The sequence below is a fragment of the Stigmatopora nigra genome, chromosome 8, assembly GCF_051989575.1.
Source record: "Stigmatopora nigra isolate UIUO_SnigA chromosome 8, RoL_Snig_1.1, whole genome shotgun sequence".
NCBI lineage: Eukaryota > Metazoa > Chordata > Actinopteri > Syngnathiformes > Syngnathidae > Stigmatopora > Stigmatopora nigra.
In genome coordinates, this window is record NC_135515.1 from 7210130 (window position 1) to 7233395 (window position 23266).

General features: G+C 36.4%; 1 protein-coding gene across 1 annotated transcript in view; it reads right to left on the reverse strand.

The window, feature by feature from the left end:
- Positions 1 to 22382, reverse strand: part of lrfn1 (leucine rich repeat and fibronectin type III domain containing 1) — a 106215-nt gene extending 83833 nt beyond the window's left edge. The window contains exon 1 of the mRNA XM_077723195.1: positions 22113 to 22382. The gene's annotated coding sequence lies outside the window, so the exon portion shown is untranslated. The remainder of the gene's footprint in view (positions 1 to 22112) is intronic.
- Positions 22383 to 23266: the final 884 nt, after the last annotated feature.

Here is a 23266-nt window from a genome sequence, read left to right on the forward strand (position 1 = left end):
AGCTGTGCACCGAATAAATAGCATTATAATGCGGTCTCTAGTCGGCCTGTGCTGTCATTAAAGCTTTATAACTCACATAATCACCAGCTCAAAATGACTTAGTTCTCTAAGTAGCAACCAACATTGATGAACAGTAACATAATAGGTAACTGTTCAAAGATGAAGCAGATTTTATGGTTAGAAATTATATTGTGTTACTGAGGGTTTTAAATATTATCACTGAATGCAAAAGGTAGGATTTTTGTTGGAGAAAAAAAATCAATGGAATTACTGCGAGATATTTGTTGTACATAAATATTTTGGGCTGTGTTGCAAACAAACTTGAGGAAAGGGCACTTTAACTACTATAGTGCTATAGGGACGTTGGCATTATAATATCAAAATGCTACGTTCACAATAAAAGAGAATGAACTGTAAACCCAAAATGTCTATAACACATTTAGTTTATCTCGATGAGACGGAAATGTCATACAACAAAAGCCAAATCAAAGTTTTTTATAGCTCTTTTTTTTAACTGTTTAAACATTTGGACATATGACCTCAAATATACAGTGGGACCTTGACTTTCATTTGCTCATTATCCCTCCTGTTTATTCCTCATTAGGGGGTTCTGAAGATGACAGGAGTGTGACTGCACTCAGATACCAGAACGAAACACACAAGTTTGATTAGCTATGCCCTCAATGATGCATGAATTAAAATGACATGAACCCGTTCCAGCCCTTTAAGAAAAAGTACCAGATGTCATTCCTGTTTTTACTATTTAAAATAACTATAATAAGTTATTGTATAATAAACAATCTGATAAATCAACTAAATGTTACAATATTTTTTGCTTTAATTCAACGGACATTAGGCTGCTCCTTCTGGTTTGCATTTTTGGCCACCAGAGGGCAATGCAAGACATTGACACTGTCAATAGAGGTTGATTTGATTATGAAACACAAGACAGTCCCATGCTTGAAGCTATTTTCCAAAATAATATATAAAAAAATATATACACATAGACACACCAGTGTGTATTGTAAAGTCTTCAACTGGGAATGGAAATTAAAGCCATAAAACCAACAGACTTCTTTGTTTTTGAAGACCAGGGGCCAAATTTTACACTGCTTCTTTTCAGCATTAAAATGAAGCGTGTTATTTTTGGTATGACAGCAAATATTTAAAAGAAAATGTATGTTATGGCAATAATGAAGCCTTATTTATATCCCCTGAGAAGTTCAAAAGAGAGAGTTATGAATCACATTTTGGCTGATAGTGACTTTCCATGCATTTCCATCACGAAAAAGACCACCATAACAAAGCTGGCAAGCCACATCTTTTCAAAAGTCACTTTTGTTTTGGGGCCAAGTTCTTGTACTCCTTTTGGCCATGATCAATGAAAAAAACACACAGCATGACTAGAAACAGACATGAATATCCCACCGCTGAAGGGAAAAGAGAGCATATATAATCCATTCTTACATTTACAGAGGAGGAAAAAAATATGACAGCCATGACATCTTAATGCCAATATTCAAAAGCCTCTAAGTGCGGTTGATTGCTTAAGAATAATTGAGAATTTGCAAATGACTGCTTCAAATATAGTACCGGACACTTCATTTGGTAAATCATACAAACAAATGGTTAAAACCATTTTTCGATCATGTAACCTTCAATAAAGCATAATTAGTCTTCATTTCGCAGGTCTTTTTAAAAGGAAAATTGACCTTGGTATTTTGGGTAAAAATAGTGTAAAATGAGACTTAAATTCTACTGGATCCTTTATGCAATTTTTAACATTTTAAGAGAGTAAATGCACTGAAGGTCAATACATTTTACTTGGAATTTGGGTCTTTTACTCTCCTTAAATTGTAGAATAAACCACATTTTTTTTACTCACACATAATGCAATATACAAGAAAATCTGAATATTTTCAAGATGTATCCCTTTTTTTTTGTTTGGTGATATTCTAAGTATTCTCTCTAGTTCAACAAATATTAAAAAAAAACACTGTTTTTAACGACCACCATATAGCCCACCAGGCGCTTTGTCATAAATGTCGTCAGTAGCCACATGCTTGGAGGCATTTACTTCAAGATAGACCATCAAAAAGACAATTAGAAATAAATCTCAAGCGGATATGAACATGTGGTATTCCACCTTAATTATGATGGCTCTGCTCCATGTCAAATTGATTGGTGGGAGGGGGACTGTTATGAAGGTGTGACTGTAATGAAATTACGATGCACAGCAATTCCCAAATGCAAGCAAGCCCCCAATAAAGCAGCAACGGCTACAAATAAAATACATGGAAAATCACGACGTCGGCGCTCGTTACAATGCGATGCAGGCGTGCTTTACATGCTTTAACGGGACGAGTATAGGCACAGTAAATTTTTATAGGAATATATTTTTCCTTAGGCCTTGTTTTATTTGGAGTAAATTCCTATGCTGGCTGTTATCTTGGCGTCGGTGTGGCGTGTCGTTATCTAATATGCAAACTCTTTGCGCTGCCGGTTGTAATTAAAGGGCAGCTCTTTTTTGGGTTAGGCAACTCCTGAGAATTTCTAATGAACTGCTCAGATGTGAACGTGTGATGGTACTTATTCACCTACTCAATTCTGAATATCAATATCTAATCACATAGCAAATGTTAATCTTCAAGCCCTCAAATACAGTCACTGATCCCATTTGACTACACGCACACAAAAACAGAGGTTCTATGAGAGTTTTTCATTATACGAGCATCCTCGTCATGAGAGAATACGAGTCTCTATATACGAATTTCTTTAGGCTTCTGGTAGGTCTACACACAAGAGGATGGCCAAACAACTTAACGATGCAACCCCCCCCAAGGGAAAGTTTATGATTTGGGAGTTCATTCACTCCTGGCCTAAAAACAAATATCCTTGGGAACAATTTAAAAAAGCATTGCATATAAATATTCATACTTTTTTTTATTCAACTTGGGTTTCCCTTTGCCCCGAATACATGTCTAGTATTCATCCACTTACTTGATATGCATTAGTATTTGGCACCATTATGCTGAAATATTCAAGTGTACAAGTGCATGCATGAGTGTTGAGATGCACATGATGTCGACATGCGATGAATACTGATTGCAGTAGAAATAGAGGCAAGAGAATAATTACTATTTATACTATCAGCTTGACTCTATTGGCAATGCAATGTAAAAAAAATAGTGATAGATAGCAGTCATGTTGGAAGATTTGGTGTCTTGACTCCCCGCACCTTTTGAAACATGAGGAAATGACAACTTAAGCCACTTTTACAAATCATAACAGAAGATCAGATCAGTGAACTCAATCCAGGCTAATGAGGAATCTCACCTTATCACACCCACCAAGTCAAAGCAGTTTTGCCCTGCGATCCATACACACCACCCTAGACCACTAAAGCCCTCAGAGGGTACGTGTTTAAGGACCCAGAACGTATTACACCCACGCAAGTTGCTCAAGCAAAATGTGGGCGGTGTATGTGTGTGTGTTTGTGTGTGTATGTCTATTCGCCTCCAGATGCTTTTTTGACATCACACAGTTGCCCTTGTCGCACTTTTAACAAATTGCACAAATCAATTTCCATTAAGGAGAGAGAAATTCCCCAATTTCTCCTGGCCGGGTCGAGCCCAGCGGAGCAATAATGCGATGTTCCATCAGTTCAGTGTGTCAGCGAACAGTCTCGAGTGGATTCCGAGGGAGAATTAGTGCGTAGATTACCAGAATGGCTGCCTCGTGGCAAGGATCAACTGTAGAATTTGGTTGCTGCGTGACCAACCACTTAACATGAAACTTCTGGCTTTCAAAAAAAATGAAATACAATATCTTTTATATATGAAACAATATTTCAGAACTCAAATGGCAAATGTGTGAGGGAATTACTAGAATCAGCCCTGAAATAATTCTCATGCATTACTCACATGATAATATCAAGGCATTTGTTTTTAAAGCTCCTATTCTTTGTTTGCCAGCTATGCCGTCTCCTATTTCACTTCCACTTGCAAGTAATTACAAGAGCCAATATACTACAGCAAACCAATTTGATTTGAGCCTCACAGGGGGCGAACCTCGATGCGAATTGGAAAAACAAGAGTATAGTTCACAACAATTATACTATACAACAAAATATGATTGCAAAACAATGTAATCAAATTTTCATATAGGATAAAATGGCATTCATAGAAGACCATTCCTCAAAGTATGCATTTAAAATCGGTTTTAAAAAAAACGGGAAAACATTATGCAGGGAAATTTGCTTTGTATTGGACCCTCACAGAACGTTTTTATATTTTTTAAAGGTTGCTCTCATATGTCATCACTTTTTAATATTACTAATCGAAGTATACCATCATTGCTGATGGGTGGGTGTCGGAATCTATTGAAGGCAAACAAGTGTTTCTGCATTCATGGCGTGTAGTGGAATACAAAGCCAAACAGAATTGACACTGATGTGAAAACAACAAAAAGAGAAAGATATGGAAAAAAGACGTGAGTGCCTCTGTGCCGTGGGCTTGTTGGCCTCAGCCAAGTCGACGTGATGCACTTTGTATTCCAGTCGGCCTGCTTCAGTGGACCTCAGCTGAACACCTTGACTCCAAATATGAGAGAATTTGCCTCTGTATTGCTAATTCATAATTTGAAATAATATGAAAACACTTGAGGCCATTGTATCTGTAAAGCAATGGCAAAATACACAAGAGATACTATATTGAAAGACCTTTGGAGGTCTTGTGGTTCAGAATTGACAGGCATAGTACTATTACTATTAGATTTACACTGCTGGATCGAGTGCTCAATTTCAAATTTAATGCAGTCATCTTAACTCTTGCCATTTATAGTGAAATTCTTTTTATCACAAAAGGTTAAAATGGAAGCAAAACCCTGACACTACAATCATATTGAAAAAGCTGAACAATGTAAGTACCAAATGTAAATGTATACATGATTCAAAAGCTACATGGACAATTCTGTGCTTCCTATAAAAAAGATCACTTTCTTTCCAAACAAACGGGTTGAAAAAATAATAGAAAATATGGTGTTTAGGACATCAATAAGGTAAAAAATATTTCCATTTAGCTTTTGGCAAAGAGTGCCATTTGCAGCAATCAAAGCATGGCATTATAGCAGTTAATTTGTTGAAGTCATGTGGAGAAATTCCATCCAAGGCTTCCGGAAACCCCTCCCATAAATTGAATTGGCGTGATGGGTCAAGTTGCTTCCACAACAGTTCAATGGGCTTAAGATCTGATAACTGCTGAATACACATTATAGATAGAATACCAACTGCTATCTACTTCCCTTTCATAATTTAGAGGTGTGCTTTGGGTCATTGTCCAGTTATGGGGGAAAAAAATTGACTCATATCCTTCCTTATTCGCCTACTTTTGGAATAAACAGTAAATTTTTACTGTTTTACTGTTTATTAAAATATAGGAAAAAAGTAAATATTCCTATTCAATGAAATAAATGGCTACATGCATTTTATTTACATAACCAGGAAGTCATGGATAGTATTTACATTCATGGGTCACGTGAAATCATGAGTTTAAAACCTGATTGAGACTTTAATTTGATATTATAATTGGAATCTTGATCATAAACTGTGACGGTAAAAAAACAATACTCCCTGATGCGAAAATGTAATTTTTTTCTCCTCTGTCAATATTGTTGCCTCAATTTAGTTATAATGAGGTCTTAAATTTGGTTATATTATAACCAAAGTAAGGAATATCTCAACACTCTGTCATGTAAGAAAATCCCTCGAGTGTCCTTGAGGCAAGTTTGCTAGAGGTGGGCAAGATAACAGTGGAGGAGAAAAAATGCCTCTGGCCTTCATTTTCATATGAGAATTATACAAAGAAAAGAAGTGTTTTAGGTCAGCAAGATTTATAATTACAGCATAACCCTCAGACTTAAGTAGGACTACAATCTTATTGGGTAAATTGCCCTGTTGCATTACACCCTCCATGCAGCCATGTTGTTAATGTGGCTGATATTCGGTCAGCTCTAATTGGCTCGTCAGCTCTGTTTTTCCCACTACAGATATAAAGAAAATAAGTAAATACAACAACAAAAAACATACAACATTGTGGTCACCTTATATTTAAAAAAAAAAATGCTATATGCGACATATATGCATCCATTATTTGAGCTGACCCAAAAGAAATGATGCAAGGTTGCCGCCAACAATCATCACTACCTTGAAGAGTCTCATGAAACGTTGAATACGTGAAAAGGAAAGCCCCATTACCATCATTTTCCTTGCAGTTTTTCATTTTTAAAATTCATGTTTTAATGAACATTTTAGGCTTACCTAATTTACTCTAATTAAGAAAATAAATGTGTTTGGAATCGTACTTGAGCAAGAATTTGGTCTTTTGGGAATATGTGCTACTGTTTTTGTAAACAGTTTTCTCTGCAAGACATTCATAACTTTATGGAAATTGGAATAAAAGGATTTGTCTATTGCCATAAAAATACTCTTTATTTTTTCTCTGTGTGTGGCATCTTGATGCCAAATAACTACAAATCTACATTGTCAACATTGAGGGTTTTTGTTAGAAATGTGGTTGTTTTAATCCTTTAATGGACAAATGTGTTTTTTTTTTTGGTAAGAAAAAGCAATTATATTTTTGCAATACAGAGACTTGCATAACATCTCATTGAATTCAGAAACTGCTATTCTCCGTAGTGACTCATTACAACAGCAATGTGGTTATGACATCAATCACACCCATCAGTTTTCATCTAATGAATGCAGGAAAGTAGACATTTTGGTTTTGTTTCCTGACAGAAAAATTAATCATTTGTAGAAGATCGCTGACTCTGAATTATTGAGCATGATCCATGAAGGCTGCAACTGAATCTTTATTTTTTTTCGTTTCAATACGTTCTCGGAGAGATTTCTTTTCGCCTTAAGACAAAAAGCAATCAAGTTGGTGTGCCTATCATGAGTAAATGTACAAAAAGTATATCTCAAAAAGCCATGCCTCCGATTTTGGTTTGAAGTGGCCATTTTAGGGTAATACTTTTGGCTATTTCTGCACTATGTCCTTCAAAAACAATCTCATTTTAGTTTCTCTGACTTTGAGGACGTGAATAAAAAAAGAAAGTACGAATTCTACCATTCTGGTTCGAGCATAACTTTAGAATATTCGTCTTCTTGTGAGCCAAGTTTCCATAGGAACAAAACCCCTGCAAGGCCATTCTTATGTCTCGATTCTACTATTTTGACGATACCGTTCAAAGGCAAACTCTGTCCTAGGAATTCAGCCAGCAAACAATTTTAAACCCCATTGGAAACGATGATTGTATTTTATTTTTTAAACGACATAGTAAATATGATGTGCCTTGAGTGGGGCATCTATTCAATAAATAGTATAAGGATGCTAAACTGCAAGAAACCCAGGCCTTCATCTTTAATGGCTAATGATGGCTTGCTTCTAAAGCCCAAACCTTAATCAGTCCCACAAGGTCTGCAGTTGACCAATTGTCTTGTAACTATATGATGAATGTACATCTATATCCCATATGAACATGTGGGTCCCATGACCCATCCATCACTATATGGAATTGTATCCAGGACAATGGAGCCTCTGAAGTTGCCAAATTGGCTACACTCACACTGCAGGTCAGTTACCATTTCTCGGCCCATATTTGATTCTTTCAAATTCAGACTTTTTTAGTTATTTTCCTTTTTTTTTGAGTCGCATATGCGTGTAGAATATAAGTAGTGTATATCAATCCAATGCTTCTGCAGTAAAAATAAGATATGTATGCATACAAACGTACTTGACAAAATGAAAAATAGATACAAATGAAGTCCTCAAGAAATACACCAATAGCATACATATTGACTGTACTGATTCAAAACACATAAGATGATGGACACTTGTCAATGGCACCAAACCACACATTTTGTCTAATGAAATCTATACCTTGTTAAACCATAACCTGAGTAAAAGTAGTACCAAATTTTGCAAACATTACTTCAACTTTTGTGGTTCACTTCTACCTCAAGGAAAACAAGCCTTAATGAGAGAACTTAACATTGCCACCTCTTACATATGTCAGACTCCTACATATGCTTCAAATTAACAAGCTGCAAAGATAACATGACAACCGCTGAAAATAAAGAACGAAAATTAAATTGTTTCCGTTATTCCCACCAGGAAAATATGTTACTATTTAATATAATCCTGAGAGGTTCCATTCAACCATATTTGTAATACTGTATGTGCATATATCTTTCTTAAAACTAATTTCCCTGGGAAACAGTGAAAGGAAATAAATAATCCTTGCTTTTCTGACTACAATACGCAAAGTAAATATTGTATGTGCTAATTTGTTCCCATATGTATGGCGAGAATCAATGTCTATGAGGTAAGTGGCCAGAAAAATGAGCACTGACATATCAGCAGAGAGAGGAGAAAAAAAAAGAAAAAAAACATCTCAGCAGCCCATTTTAAGGTGCCATGGCAACAGTGCATTCAAAAGAATTTTGATGAGAACAGCATAGAACGGTAGGCTGATTACAAGTAAGAATATTTGTTAGAGCAATTGAAAGAGTGATTACACACAGAGCCATCATGTGCATTATTTGAGGTCAATTGTGCAAATATGTCCAACTGGAGACGGGAGCCCACAAGTTCAGAAAGCGTGACAAAAAAGCTCAAGGGGGGGGGGTCTACGTTGCCAAATTTTTGGATTGACAGCACCTTCACAATTAGCTATACGCTAGCCGTTAGCCGCCCTTGTTCCTGGATCGTACTTTTGAAATTACACAAGAGAAAGTGGTAATCATCATGCGTGGCTGCAGACGTCTCTCACTCAGCAATCTCACTCTCCAGTGCTCGACAAACCCAGCGATAGCAGGAAATGTTCATAATGCTTTGATGCATGTGTACCATTTTTTTCCTCAGCTGAATGCACACATCCAAATTTGGGATCCTAAGATTGTGCAATTGCAGAAGAGGAATGGAAAATTCTACTTTTAATTGCTGGTATACAAATAGAACAGGTGGGACTTTTTGTTTAGCTCTTCAACAATAAATCACGAGTACACCCCAATATTGAAAAATATATACCATTTTTACAAGACAATGTATTATTTAAGTCACAGTTTAAGATATTAAAAATTAAAGATTAATGCGCTGTAGTGTTTTTACAAAAATATTGTCAAAAACATTTACCCAGTCATACCTTCCCATACCACTATAGAGGACTTTAATAACTTTGGTGGCATTCATACTAAACTTAAAGTGGTAAATGTATTCAATTAAAGATAAACTTCAATTTTGCTTAATTTTCTGGCTGAAATTTATGTTGATACACGTCCAATCAGTGTGAACTGGATGGTCTATTGTCCATTGCAGCAAAAATTTGACATTTAAAATGTATGAATCACATTGGAACGTTCAACCAAATGGCCAATGAGGCAGTACAGAACATTTGCGTTTGTCCATTGCATGCACCACCTCGCACAGATCTGAATGTTAGATGACGAGCACAAATCGGCCTCTTAGTGCTACGTCCTTACGGGAACTAAAAAGAATAAAAAAGTAAAAGATGGAAAAGAATAGTGACTCAAATGTCCCCAAAGTAAAATTCAGATTCAGAGATGAAAATACCTCCGGTTGTCACGGAAACACAAAGCCATACTCATATTAGCACAGGTAGTGGTTTGTTTGTTTGTTTGTTTCAAGCATGATGACGCCCTCATAGACTTTAAATTAATTGAGCTGTAGAAGTAGTTTGTACCAATTGATGTATACTTCTCATGGTATTTGGACTTAAGCAAGCGACAGATATTTTAACAAGACACCTGGGAGCTGTTTGTTAAAATTGTGGAGCTGTACTTTAGGCTTCTGATGCAGAATAGGGAAGATCAGACTGTCAACTAAATTGAGATGCAAACCAGTCAGTTGAGGAGGTAAGCTAAATAACAAGTCAATATCTTCAAATATTACTCAACATAAGGGATTTTAATTTCACTTAAGATGGGCCTGCTGATAAAGTGCACAAATCATTACTTCTAATCCCTGTGAAAGCAAAAAGGATTACATCGGATTTGGCCCCGCTTTACTATGGCCATAGAGAGTTTCTTATCTTCTCCAGAGTCCCCGATACAATTGTTCTATTTCCAAGCAAGGGTGATATTTTATTTTTGAGGCATAGCCAAAAGACAAACATGTAAGGCTTTTCAAACTATGAGATGGAGGGGTGGTTAATTTAACTGCGATAGAGAAATAAAATCTACACTATATTCAACTTGAGTTCAGCTCCGAATAATGAGATTTAAAGCTTCACTATGAGGGGCACAAATAAATAACCCAAAAATAAGTAGTCATAATAAATAAGTAGTCATTACATAGATAAGTATAGCTACTCTTAAATAAATGACAGGTGGGAAGACCAAATCAGCACGGCAGGTGAGCCCAAGCGGTATGTTGTCACTACCACACAATGAAGGTGAATTTCCGGACTGCATAAAATAGACCAACGATAAGTACAATGGCGGCGACTAAAAGATCAAAAGGCCACCCTGGAAGGGGTCTTGACTGACTGAATGAGTGTGTGTGTGTTATCAATGGAACAGTCTTGAATCAATTGGCAGCTAAAAGGTTAGTGCCACTTGCTCTGCTGCCTGGTCTGCAAGGGGCATATAGGCAAATGTCAAGAGAGACAGGGATCACAAAGGAATTCTTCTAAGTTGAAGCAGGTTACACGACCTCCCACAACAGAAGTACTGACTTGAGTATTTCTTGTGTTCCGTGCTATGCCACCAAATCAAAGCTACCAATAGATGTTAGGCCATGTCGAACAAAGAAATGTCTTTGGAGACTTTCTGTTCCAAAGCAAGGACTGTAGATCAAGGGCTGGATTTTAAATGAAGGACACTGTCTCCGAGTTCGAGTTGTTTTGTAGATGGTTTGTAGGAATACATAAATCCATTTCAAGTAAACCAGATTGGCTACAGATCTTCATAATGAATGTAGCATGTAACAGTAATTGTTAAACACGAGGAACCGTGTGTAATTTTTGTTTCCCTTTGCCTTGTTTCTCAAAGTCAAGTCATTGTTGGTTTTAGATTTGGCAAATTAAACTGAACACAAAGCTGCATGTAGTCGTTCCTGCACTCCTAATAATTGGAATGGTGAAAACATGCTTCTGGGAGTTCTTTTTTCTTTTTTAAAGCACCATGATGATTCAGTGCTTTCAGCAGTCACATCATTTTACCCATAAATCCCACCCAGATTGACTATTGTGCCACGGGTTAAACAGCTGTCACTGCTTCCACACTCCAAATTGAAAAGGCACACAGTCTCTTTTTATTTTTCTAGCCCTCATGCTAAACAATTGTGATAGCGCACTTTTGCTCTAATACATCATATTAATTTCCCTAAGGAAGACCAATCAATATTCAATAGCTGGAGCTAGGGACCAACCCATATTATGAGAGCTGCAAAACATCCCATCTTAGGGGAGATAAGGATGAAATATGAAAATGTAATCTTGCTTGCACTGTTAGAGCAAGTGCATTCGTTTGACATAAATTTAGCATGGGAATGAGCAGTAGAAACTAACTAGGAATACACCAAGATGAAATGTATCGACCGAAAGCAAACATGACCAAACTGAGGTAGAGTATTTAAAACATTGGCGCTTAACCAAGGTACTGTTGGTAGATCTTGTGAAAATATGATTTAATCCAGTCATGCCACCTTTGGAATAAAAGGCATATTCAAATCTCCAGACTAAGCCTTGGTTGGCTTCCAAACTTCCAATGATTGAACCACTTGTGAAGGATCGTTATCAAAAATTTCAATGTCAAAAGCAACCACTAGAAAAAAGCAAACTATTGACTTTCATGTTGTGATTATGCCCTAAAACGAGCGTGCATATTCCCTGAATCCTTGTTTCATTTTGTGCCATCCAAGCCAAAAAAAAAAAAATGAAAAATACTCAGCACTCTAGCTCAAACCTGATGCCCCTCACGGACCTAATCAAAAAGGTGGCTAGGTTTCAAAGCACTGATTATAACAATTACTCTGCCACCAAAACCTTTGAACAACATGAAAACACACCGTGCCCATGTTTCTGAAATTAGAATATTCTCCGATTCAATTAAAGAGGGAAGAAGAAAGAAAATCATACTTTTACAAGGCAAAAAAGCGCTTAGGACATTTCCCCAGTTACTTTAGTGCTCAAATCAGAGAAGACAACGAGCATGAAGAGAAAGATCAACTACCGTTTAATCCCGCTTTGGTGCGACTGCACAGGAGTTCTTTGGAGCAATTAAACGGGCTTATGATAGTTGAGTTACTGTGAAATTTCCTTGAAATAGCGTGACACTGTGGTCGAGACTCGTTCATGAACGCAGACGCTCACACACACACATTTACTGGAACATAATAACAGATCCTTGTCCTTGTAGGTGACCTTACAGAGGCAGGAGGGTGATAGTATATGTTTTTTCATTTTTCCCATGTTCCAAAGCGTTGCCAATTTATAGGTTTGATTGCAGTCTTACTCGCTGTAGGCTTGGAGAGGGTATTGGTGGTCTACAGTCAATCTTTTGTCAAGAACATTACGAGTTGTGCTCCGTTCACTGCTAAGCAACGACATGTGGTCGCTACTGTGGAGTGAAATACAATAACAATTATTGTGTGCTATTCTGTGTGTGTGCATTTTCCAAAATCAAAATATAACCTTAAGACTTTAACCTGGTAGAAATACATGTATGTTAGCTATTGATTCGTAATGCCATGTTTTGCATTTCAAATGATGTTTGAATGTTGGCTAATATTGGCTTCTTTCATTTCATAATATTTTTAGTTCACCTCAACTTTCAAGGTTGCTTAGCATTTTTTTTCTGTTGACTTTATTCTTCTATAATTTCAAGTTCTCAACAACCCAACTGTTGGAAAATTCCTCATTACCATTTAATATCATATCTCCAGGATTATAAACGAATTAACTAGTTTTTTTCATGTATATTTTAGATCTATTTCACTGCTGTATTTTAATGTGTTTATGATTGCAATACAGTGAGTGCCACATTTTTCCCCCTAGAACAACTGCTTTAGGTAACGGATGGATAGACAATTTCTACGCTTGAGCCCTGACAAAATGTAATTACCCTGAAGTAAATTCTCCTCCATCTGAAGTGTTGCCTATAACAAATCACACCTTTTGTTTCATGCTTTGATCGTTTGTAATGCAACATATACAGTGCATTCCTGCGTTGGCTCAAAGCACTCGTTTTTATTTAATGATGGATGTCTCAGAGGAACTAAGAGAAGTTAGCGTCATGGCAAAACACGACGCACTTTGTTCTCTCCGTGCTATCGGTTCGACTGATGCCAGTCCCAGAACACGCATCTCTGTCAACAGTTGGTTAGAAGTGGTTTGCTTTGAGTGTGTGCGTATATGCATGTGTGGCATGAAAAGATACACAGCAGTTCTGAGCTCTTTCGATGCAATCTTGTCTACAAGAAGTGACACGTCTTCATGCAAACTACCCGCGTAGAGGTAACAACAGGAGCATTTCTTTACCTCCAGGAATGAAAAAAAAAAAGTTTGTGAGGTTTGAGCCGCTGGAATGAAAGAGCGGAAAATGGAGAAGCTGTCAGGTTTACCTTTTAAGAATTGGCATGTATATGCGTGGTAGCGAGTGAGAGAGCAAGTTTGACAACTCAGCCTCATGTCAAACTGACACAAAGTTATGAATGACAACTATAACTTCGGCCTAATTAACTTGTTCTGACTTTTTGTCTCTTTGAGTAAAACGGTTGGAATATGTTGATTGAAGTAATCACAGGAGACAAAATAGGTACGAACAACAGATCGATTTTTGGGGGAAAAGAAACTGTTATGTTAGGAGAATTTGTTATTTTCCAAGAAAAAAGAGAAACAACTAGCTATTATATCAAGATAAAAAATTAATCTTTTTCAATTTAATTATGGGCATCTTGATCACATTGCAAATGGAAAAAAAACATTCACAGCTGAAATAGGCCAACATAAAAAGAGAAATATTAGAGATTTAGCAATTAAATGCAAGAAATGACAAAGGCACATGTAATTTTGTGGCAAGAAATTATTTTTGTGGTATAATTTCAATAATTATGGATCAGATTTGACAAAGGCACATGTAATTTTGTGACAAGAAATTATTGTTGTGGTATAATTTCAATAATTATGGATCTCTGTGACTTTATTTTTCAAGACCCTTTGACATGATTCTATTATTTAATTGGTGTGTGTGTGAAAGTGGGCTTTTAAGATAGTTATATAATTACACCTTGCTTCAAAATGTCAAGTTTGGGAAGATATTGCAGGTCTTAACTGCTGATTTCTGCTAAGTAAAGTTAAACAAATATGGAAGCAACTCAGCAGTAGAAACCATCTTGGCAAATTACAAAATATAAATTGTTTGCTAATCATAGAACTTTTATTTGAGAGCAGCTGCTCGGCAAATATGAAAAAGCCATTGCCTTGCCGCAATTAACTGTCAGAAGTGTCAATGATTAACGATTACGCTCGGTGCCCGACGCACTAAACAGATTTTTCTTGCTACGTAATTACCACGTTGAAGCTTTTTGTCGAACTAGAACAATACGAAAGTTGGAGGTGTGGATACTGACGCTTGTGCTGGCTCATCTGATGGACTAATTGATTCTGACGCTCTGGTAATAGGCGAAAGCTTTCTGGCAGACTTCCAATTGGAGAGTGAGTGCTGGGCTAGCCGGACAGTTTCGAAACAGAATAATCAACAATTGCTTGTCATTAGCTTGGTGGTAACATGCGCTTTGGGGAATCTTCAACATGTATGTTCACCAGGATTTGAGGGTTGATGGGCCCTCCAAAAAGACCATTTGTCAGAAGAACAGGCATAAAGACATGGATTTCAAACTGGATTTGTGACCATATCGTTACATGTCTGCTAATAATCTGTCAAGTTTTTGAAAAGAAAGAAACCAAGTTCACTAAGACGATGTGGAGGGGTAAACTATATAATAATAACGAAGCTGACTCAGAGAATAGTGACGTCAAGTTGATGTGCACAAGATGCTAAAACGGATCTGAGAGCGGAACAAGTATGGCCTCATGAGATTTCTGAGTGGAACTATATAATTAAGCTGGCAAACAAACGAGGTCTGACAATCGGAAATGAAAGGTGCTTAATGAACAGGCAGTGACAATATTTTTTTCTCCCTCACGACGGCATACATTGTTGCATAACTGAGCTGCCCTTCCAAAAAGATTGGAAAAATTACCACTGACAAACGTAATTATGTCTCATATTAACTGTCAAACCTGGTAAAGTCACGCGTGTTTCCAGATTACCTTTAGTAACGATAAAGAAATCATTTTTTTCCTCGGTATTACTTGAAAGCAGCAGCTGTATTAATGCTCGCCTTTTTTTTTTTTCCTGGTAACCTGAAAGACACTCCCTGAGGGCTCAACGCTATTGTATTGCCTATTTCTGTTTCAGTCATTAATAATTCACCAGTAGCCTACATAGATATTGAATGTCGTTAACGGAAGAAAGGAAAAAGCTTCAGAAGGTATAGAAAGGAACTGCTACGTTTTGTACGCTTGGGTAGAAAACTTACATCTGGATTATCGTGCAAGTACAAGCCTCGATGCACCTGTTTGGGAGTTTGGCAGAGCATTTGGAACCAATCTGGGCAAAGATATTGTACGCCGCTTTGATATGCAGTTGACTGCTTCACAGATGTCATGTCAAGAACTGACGGTGTGCTCATCAGCCCACATTTTAAAAGAATAGGACACATTTTGTGGGTGAAATGGATCCTAATGTGTTAATTGCTAAAACTGACATGCATCTTGGAATAAACAGCATTGTCGAGTTCATCCAAGTGAAAACTAGTTTCAGTAAGTAAAGATATAATGGGGAAATGATAGTTATGAATACATTCTTAATCATCAATAGAAGATTATTGGGTGATATTATTCAAAACCATTGATCACAATTCTAGGAATTGTACATGCTTTTAAGTCTTTGAGCAAGCACTTTACACATTTGAGAAGGTTTGCACAGGCATTAAGGTAAAAATGAGTCTTGACTTGAAGTAAAGGCCATTTAAAGGAGGTACAATCAAAGAAAAACTCATCCTGTGAGCAAGTGTCTATTAGTTCCTATTAATTTAATACCTGCAAAGTACTAAAAATCATGAACCTTCAAATGGATGTTCACATCGGGGCAAATTTGAGCAAGTTTAATTCATTCAGGGTCTTTAAATTAATGGATTTTGTGATAAAGTCGACACGCACTTATTTAAAATCAGGAAATGTCTACCATTGAGGGGAAAAAAAGGTCTGCCTGGCTGTCTTTCTTTTACTAGACCGTCTTAATTGGATGTAGTCTTGAACTCTAGCATGCTATACATCACTGTATTATATGGAACGCAGGGAAAGTCAGTGGAAATATTCAAAGGATGAATAGAAAGAGGTGAAACAAGCTGTCTGAAGTAAAATACTGTAGTTTTATAAGATACCCAATATGCAAAATCTGGGACTATCATTCATTTCCAAGTATAGTCTACCACTCACATTAGAAATATTTCTTTTGACCATCACCCACGATTTCTTTTTCAACTCTTATCAAAGTGGCAAAAATTATTAAATCCATAAAAGGAACAAACCCCATGTCCTCATTTCTATGAAAGCTTTACTGCACAGTAGAAGCCAGCCAGATGGAAAAGATTGTCTTGATATATGCATTTTTAATTAAACTGCATAACAGATTACAAGAGGGTTTAAGTACTAGCAAACTACTATCCATCTTTAAGCCAGAAAACTGCTTTAGAGGAATTACATCTTACTCTAAGTTTAGGTATTTTCAAGAAATCTTCCATTTTTCTTGCACCACACACACACACACATACACAAATGGGTTCCTTTTTCTCTCCTAAAAATTAGCTGCCATGTAATAGTTCTTAACTAATGCCATCTCCTAATGAGATACCCACTCAGGATAATCTGAGATTTAGAAATGTGCTGAATGTAATTGGGAAAATGATGAAAACAAATTGTCCAATTTGGCCCAACTGTTGGAATGTGAACCAGTTAAAACTGATGGCGCCCTGGTTCTTATGGGAACCAACTCTGTCATCCTTCCTCCACATCCGCCTCCAGAGAAGATCCGGCATACTCCAAACGCCAACTAGCTCTCCCCCTTGATTAGCTGACATTCTTTATGAAGAGGCAAGTAAAGTAAATAACTGTCGCCGTGGAAACGCTCCTCCACCAATGCAGCCACTCAGGCATCATCACCTTGAAAGTTTGCCTCGGCGTTGGCAGCCTCGACGATTTCATCTGCACGCCAGTAATTTTCATGAGCTAACAAGGATTTATTTAGCCCGTTGATTTAAGGAGGTTTGATCACACCCGTTTCCTCCAGGTCATCACTACCTTGCATTTATCCTTCATTGAACAGTATTTCAACAAGACTTTGGCAGTTAAAATGACTTGAGAGGACGGGCCACTATGTCACTGTGACGTCCCTAACTTATAGCACTGTCACGCGTATGAGCTCAATGAAGACGTCTTACTTCAAAATTTCATTGATCTGACTGCAAAGAATTCGAAGCCTTTGTGTACATCAACCTTGAATCTAAATGAGCTTAACTTTAGCAGAAAACTATATGAAAAATATTGATGCAACACCTTACAAAGTGAAATGTTGCATATTTGCACACTTTTCTCTTTCTCTCCCAAACAAAAATTCCACCCTTACTTATATTATTTTCGACACATCTCCAAACAAATACAACACCATCCTCAGAACATCAACAACTTTCACTAATCAACAGTGGCATTTTCTGCCATGTGTAAATAGCATCTACATTTTTTTTTTCAATTTGTTACACGAAATGTCTTTTTGTAAAGCGAATTTACACTTCTTGGGTTATTTTCTGTATAAGACTAACTTTCTGAACACAATCCACAAGTGAAAAAAAACAGATTATTCAATGAATGTGATCTTCAAGGCTGAATCATGAATACAAAGTACTGAATAATCAGCAAAAACATCGCCACAAAGATTGTCTTAGCGAACAGTCTAGAAATGCATACCAAGGCAAAAAAATATTTTCATTCAAAATATATATCAATATTAACATGTTTTATAGCGCAAATCCTCACAAACTTTTAAAAAAATATCGTCTCTGCAAGTAATAAAAATTTAAAAGTGGCTTCTAGTAAAAAATGTTTTATATTAATGAATATATGATTTGCAAGCAACAGCAATAATAATTTGGATTTTAAACCAACGTTTTGTAGTACATAAATTGGAAAATGCAGATGGATGTTAAAAACCATACCAAATATACGTACTTTCAATTTGTTTAACATTATGAGGAAAAGAATGCTGATAAGTACTGTTCAAATATACATTGGTAACAACTGCAGCAGAAAGGGGATAATGTGTTATTGATTAAAATCTCAGATGAAAGCAAAAAAATGCACGTCCATTTCATCTTCACAATCGTCAACTAATTATCATCACGTGTACATTGTGCGTAAATTGGAATAACATGAAAAGAAGCCATGATGGATTTTCTCTCCAAAAACACTAATGACATGCTTTATAGATTAGAAAAGAAGAGCCTGAGATTCAAGAAAAGTGTATTTAAACCTTACGTTTCAGGAATATAAACAATGCTACTGGTAGTAGTTAGGACCGAAATATAGATTTTCTGTAGGATTTGTCTCTATTCGTTAGAAAACTTGAAAACAGAAACGTGACAAAACAAGGTTTCAAATAAAAAAGACTGATGATATATTGTTTTGTTATTACGTTCTATATTGATTGTATGTTCTTGACAAACACCAAAATAGAGAAATGTGAGGATTAAAAAACTAAATTACATCATTATCTGTACAAAAAAGACAGTTAAAACGTCCAAAGTTATGGTTAAGATATTCTTTCTAATTTGATCAATTTTAATTCCTTTTGAAAAGACGGCTTGTTTTCATTGGTTTTCATTTTGTCTTAAAATTAATCGCTTTTGTTTAGTATTAGTCATGATGGCTGGGGTTGCCCGGTCGACGCCCTTCAACGGTCCTCAACGAGATATTTTTCAACAATTCATTGACTGAGCGCTTAGTAGGATGGGCGCGTCATGCACAACATGCTGAAACAAGCATCTTCGCGGCCTGCTAATACAATCCTAATATTTCACCCTGATACCTTGCCAATAGTGCACGGGCAGCGACAAAATTTACTGCTGCTTTAAAAGTAATTATAAGACCTGACAAAACAAAAATCTCTCACCCCACCGTCATGAATCCTTTGGCAACAGTGTGGACTTTTCATTTTTCATTTTCTCTACTCTGTGTGGTAAGAAAGTCTCTCATTGATTGTTGTGGTTGCAATCAGCAGCCTTGGCAGTATGATTAATAAAGACAAACCCCCACGCTTTGCTGCAAAGCGCTACTAATTGTTTCGGTGGGTGAGGTTGGTAAGCAAGGCGAGCTTCTTAAACAGCGCAATGTTGTGTCCTGTTCATGTTTAATGATGCACTAAGGTTTATCAAATGATCACGGTCATTGTGCTTTAGTCCTGGAGGAATAATGCTGCCTTTGTGAAGAGTTCATGAACTGCGCTCGTGCTGCCACAACTGACATTTTTGCACATTGAGGCACGAAAGCTTCGATTTTTCCTGCATCACACTAACATCATCTGAGGAGAATATTATTCATTTACATAAATAAACATCTGAAAATTTAATCTAACGTGGTAAACTGTGCTATCTTGGTTGTGGTCTTTATTTTTGCTGTAATTTGAGTTTTTGGAAGGCCCAAATATAATTAACTGATTGGTTTGGGAAACTTTTTTACTCGGTATTTTTTATTCATTATAATGCTACACATAGCACCCATTTAAAAAAATGTGCAACCAATTAATATTAAAGTTACTATATATTGGTTGTAACTCTTTGGATGTTGTACTAAATAAAAATCTTCATCTTAATTAAACCCCACGGCGCAACTTGCAGAATTTAGTCCGGATTGCATTAATTGTAAAGTCCACACTATCAATTTGTCTAAAACTGTATGACATTCATTTTATGAATGAACCGCCCTTCCCGTCTCTGAGAGCTGATGAATTTACATCCTGTATGCACAAGAGCAATTAAAAAAACAAATGAGCAAGTGGTTGATTATACTAAATGGCGTTAATTGCCACAAACGCCAGTTAAAGTCGTTGGAAAATACGTATGATGTTTAGGTTCTAGTACAGTAAATAAGAGGCTATTTCAAAGAGTGATTTCTTACAGTGTATACAATGGTAAATTATAATGCGTGTGAGGAATATTCTAGATTGTTGACTTCACCCCTGCCTAGAAATATTTTCCAATCCAATGCACTTAATAGTTACAATAGAAACTCTGACAGCACAAAGTGAAAACAAGTTGCTAAGCAACATGATAATGGCAATGAAAACACAAGTTGACAGTCTTTCTAATGAAGGGTTACAAATCATATCACATGTCAATATTTAGGATCATGTGATTTTAGCACCAGATTGTCGGCACCTACGAGAAAAATAAAATCAGTCGCAATTACAGCGGGTGGATGGGGGAATAGCATGGACGTTGGCAAATGAATTGGTTACAACTAATTTGTGCCCGTGAAGAACATCCCGCTCTGTGCATTAATGTAATGAATCAGCCATTTGTCAGATCATTAATTTTCTGCTTACGATGAGAGCCATGGGCGTTATTTATCACATCTCACCTTGGTGGTACTAACGTCAAAATACACTAGTTACTTTGGAAGGGTCACCAAAAGGCAAAGACTGGATTGAAAATCAATTACTGAAATATGTAACAAAGCCTAAAGCAAGGACTAATGGGCACATATATTGGAGCACATTTTCCAAATAATACAATACATTTGGACTACAACATCCATTAAAGCTCTCTAGAGACACCATGGAAAGTAGGAAATAAATCCTTGACTGAATTGTAACAAGACAGTTAGCTACAGATTTATCCCCATAAATCCTGTTTTTTTTTTGTAATCTGAGATTAATTTTCAAACACCTTGTGTATCCAAATGTAGTCTTGTCAACTCATCATCTTCTCTTACATGCAAATCCTAATGGAGTAGCACTGAAGAAAGATTTAATTTGGAATCTGGTTGTTTCAGAACGGTGGAATTATTAGAAATATATATAAATATGTTTCACAAATGAATTCTATATTTATTCTATGTCAAATTGGCATCAACAAGCAATCCTGAGTCTTTCAGGTTACTTTTAAATCTGAATTGACGAGGGCCCAAAAATGCTATCAATCCAACACTGCTTAAAACACACAACCTCATAATAAAAATATATGTATACCAATAGAATTATTGGCACAACAAATTTGCAGCATTAGTAATGCCTTTGGAACGATGAATAAATTCAGGTAACCTTTCCTATGGGAGAAAATTATCTTTAAATGACAACTAAAAACTTTTGGCAGGCAGATTATATCTAATTTAGGCGGATCCCACTAAAAATCAAAGCAACTCTATGGTGACAAGCATAGTTTGATTTGCTCACACAAAGAACAAGGTTAAACATTCAGCCAATGTTTATTCTACCATCAAGGTAAGAATCAAGAAAAAAAATAACACTTTTTTTCCTTTTTACCTCCCCAACACTATTTACTTTGGTCTCCTATGTACTGTAATGCCGACATACAGAAGGCAAATATAATAGTTTCCAAGGGAATTACGGTTCAGCAAGGCCGCAAATTACAAGCCTTAAGTTCAATGCAATTCAGTGCTCAGTTCAGAATCTCAAATGTTGCTGTGTATAAACGGAATCTTAACCATAGGGTTATCCTCACAGGATGCTCTTAGTATTTAGCAGACTTTTACCCAACACTTTGCAACTCAAATGCACAAAATCAAATATCAGCCTTAATCCTCATGAACGGTGTGCCACAACATTTAAATAAAGATCAGAAGTTAAATAGTAGAGAAGCTATATACTGCACTATTATACTGTCAAAACTGTCTCATCTTTTTTTAAAGCACAACTGATATTATAATAAGACAAGTAAACAAAAGCACAAACTTACCTTATCTGCAGGATTTCTTCATCTGATTTGAAAGTTTCTTTCCTCACAAGGGAAATGTTTTCCAGTCATGCAGTGCAGTTGCATTCCCCGGGCCTTCAGTGTTGGTCCCTGCAGTGTTGTAATTAAGAAGAAAAATAAAACTTTAGAAAAAAAAGAAAATATTAAAAGAGTTGATTTTTCCTAACTTTTCTATTTCTAATCATGGCTTGCTTCATTGGATTTTGCAACTTTTGGGATGTGGAGAGTAGAAAAATGCAACATGTGCATGTAAAAGGAAGTCTACTCTTTTTTTTGTCTGCAACTTGCAAGGATAATGAGGGAATAACAAACACCTGGTTCTGTTACAGCATAGCAGCCATCATCCAATCACTTTTGGTTCCTGTAAAAAAACAGGAACAATGAGATGAAAACCATGGATACAAACTGCTGTAACTTCTAGCATTTAAATTATTACATATGAATGTAAAAGTGCAGCTTATCATTTGTCACATGAGACAAACAAACTGGAGGTTTTGTGAAATAATATTAAATCCATGCTATTAAGATTGTCAACATTGAAAGACTGGGTGGGGGAAAATTGTTATTGCAATGGTTAAAGGGGAGGTTTTTTTCAGAAAGCAATTCATTTATTTATTTATTTTAACTCTTTCTCTGCCAGGCCACTACATTTGCTCATTTAAAAAAATAACTGGTGTCTACATAACTGGATATCACATTTTGGGTAATTTCACCCTCATAATTTACCATAATCATTTTGATATAAATAAATAAACTTCATTAAGAATAATAATATTCCCTGCTTACTTCCTGCTTACTGGCTGTTGTTGGCAAGGCTCCAGCACCCCCGTGACCCTCAAGTACAAGTGGTTCGGAATAAAAATACATTCCGTATACGGTCAAATATTGATTTTTTTCTATTTTTTTTAAATCTGTATCTGGCTCCCTGCCCCCCATTGACAATCATAGACGTCCAATTCATAATGTGAGGATTTTTTCTCATCTTTAAGTGCCACTGGAAGGGGGTGGATTGGACGTTTTGCTCTGTCGACGGCAGCCAATGAGTTAAACAGAGTGTCATGTAAAGAATTAACCTCCTACGAGCCAGTGTCCACATGTGTGGAAAGACTACAATGTTAGATGTTGGACTACAAAGG